The sequence below is a fragment of the Hippocampus comes genome, unplaced genomic scaffold (assembly GCF_001891065.2).
Source record: "Hippocampus comes isolate QL1 unplaced genomic scaffold, H_comes_QL1_v1.1 scaffold359, whole genome shotgun sequence".
In the NCBI taxonomy this organism is placed as follows: domain Eukaryota; kingdom Metazoa; phylum Chordata; class Actinopteri; order Syngnathiformes; family Syngnathidae; genus Hippocampus; species Hippocampus comes.
The window spans coordinates 255,475-257,888 of record NW_017806274.1 but is presented as its reverse complement, the minus strand read 5'-3'; positions in this window follow the sequence as shown (position 1 = coordinate 257,888).

The following is a 2,414-nucleotide window of genomic DNA, read 5'->3' as shown; positions in this document are numbered from 1 at the left end:
GGATCAAAATCATCCATCAACATGAGCAAAAGCTCTTGATGAAATCAAGCCTCCAAGCTTTTGCTTTCCAGCCGCTGCCTCGTCAGCGCACTTCAACTTCCTTTCAATTGTTTGTCATCTCGCAGCCTTTTGTTGTTAAAAATAAGTTCCTCCCAGCCCATAATGCACCGAGACTGATTGTTAGGAAACACATGCTCAATGGCGAATACCCTGGTGGACGCTCCCTGACAAAAACCGGCGTCCGGAGCGCTGCGGAACATACGCAAGCTCTCAAACAAAGAGGTCAAGGGACACTCGGCGGATCCTTTCCATGTTTACAATTTAGCCGCTGAGTTCTACCTTTGGCGTAGATCCTTAAAGTATTTGAAATGACAAAGCTGACATGGTGTGGTAAAAGGGTGCGTTGCCATGGAGATGAATGCTTCAAGTCTCACAGCAGGAGCTCAACAAGATGAGCCACCGTTTGATCTATTTAGTTGCACGGAGCAAGAACTCTTCCGCTACTGTTTTAACATTGTAAGACCTTCGGATTCAAAGCTGATTCGATAAGAGTGGAAAATTCAGGGTGGAATACAACGCAGCCCTGGAGGCCGACTTCTGATTAGTTGGATTTCAAAATAAGTCTCTTCCCATGAAATAAATCATGAAAAAAAAAATGCATTCACCATGTCAAGGCAAAATCAATTAAATAATCCATTAGATTGTGCAGGTGTACTTTATGAAGCATAGCTTCTTTATTTCATCTCTTCACTCTGTTTCTGGAACATGGCGTTTTGTTTTGTTTTGTTTTTTTTACTTAACCTACATTTGAAAGAAATCTGGCAATGCACAATGCTGAACTGGGTAGTTCCTGCTTAGTCCAGTCCCAGTGAATGAATGAAGCAATGAATGAAGAGACATGCTCCACTAATGAGCAGTGACATGCGGTCCAAATGGGCTGGAGCTTTTCAAGGAAACAATGCGGGAGACACACGCAGAGCTCTGAACCAGCAGTGTGAACTTCCTCTTGTTTTTTTTTTTTTTTAAAAGAGCGTCAACGATGTGTCCTGACAAGTAGATCAATTAAATACTTTTACATTAGATGGCAGAAGGTTTATTTTTGAACTGCGCATCCACTTTTTGGTAATATTTTTGTTTAGTGTTGGTGTGGCGTGAGACTCGATTTGTTTACGATGTGCCTTGGCTCAATTGACTGGTTGGGATTCCCAACATGTTCTCGTGAAAAGCTTTACTGCCACCTTGTGGTAGAAAATATATAGTCACTGGTTTTGTTCTGAACAATAATGTGGAGTCAGACCGAAAATGACTGGGGGACCGGGGAGGTATCTTTTAAGGGGAATATAATAATAATGATAATAATAATAATGATAATAATAAGAATTTTATTTGAATACCGATAATAGTATTACAACTTTTTGATTATCTTATTTATTTAAAGTGTCACTTCAGCTGTTGAAATGTTACAAAATTCTATTTGTATCTCATTGTCGTGTGACGATTGAACTCGGTTTTGCAGTCCAGTAAAAAAAAAAAAAAAAACTACAACAGAAATATCCCTCAAAGAAAGATTTTACCCGCTGTGCCGACAAGGAGTAGGAACAAATTAAAATAACAAAACACGTTAAAACATAAAACATTTGCGCATGTTTAAAAATATCACTTATTTTCACTTTATTTTTTTACGACGGCGTACCACAAGACGAGATTTAAAAATCGTCGTGACGAGTTTAAAGCCATCCTGGCGAGAATTCAACTCATTATGACGAATCATTACGAGTCAATACGACGAGATTTAAAGTCGTCATGACAAGATAGTGTCTTTTTTTCCCTCGGTCTTCCTTTTTCATGTCGCAACCGGGAAAATAAGATCACAAATACGTGTAATGCCGTCTTCTACCACACGAGAGAACCACAGTATTGGTTCTATTGCGTTTAACCGCGATGAAGTAGAGCCACAGTACATAGAATTTAACCTCATATTGCATTCCATATCAGATCTTTATGGTGTTTGTGTTTAGTTTTTTTTTTACACCAAAATAAAATTAACCAAAAACCTACCAAATAAAATGACATTTATGTCATTGACATTTATGATATTGATGGGCACTTCCCCTGTGGATTCGCGCTTTTACTGTTTTAGCAGATATCTTGGGCCTGATGAGCTTTGCTGAAACTACAGCGTAATATCCACTTCTAGTTAGGAACCAAAGCTAAAAGTAAGGAAGACAAAAAAAAGGTTGAACGCAGGAGCTGCCTTTGAATGGCAGAGGGGCCACAGGGAGCTGAGAGGATTCAGAAGTGACAGAAATAGAATCGCAATCGCAATATTGAGCGGGGAAAAATGCAATTAGATTATTTTTTAAGATCGTCCAGCACTTTGGCGTAAATACTTTGCGAACCATGGAAATAGAAGC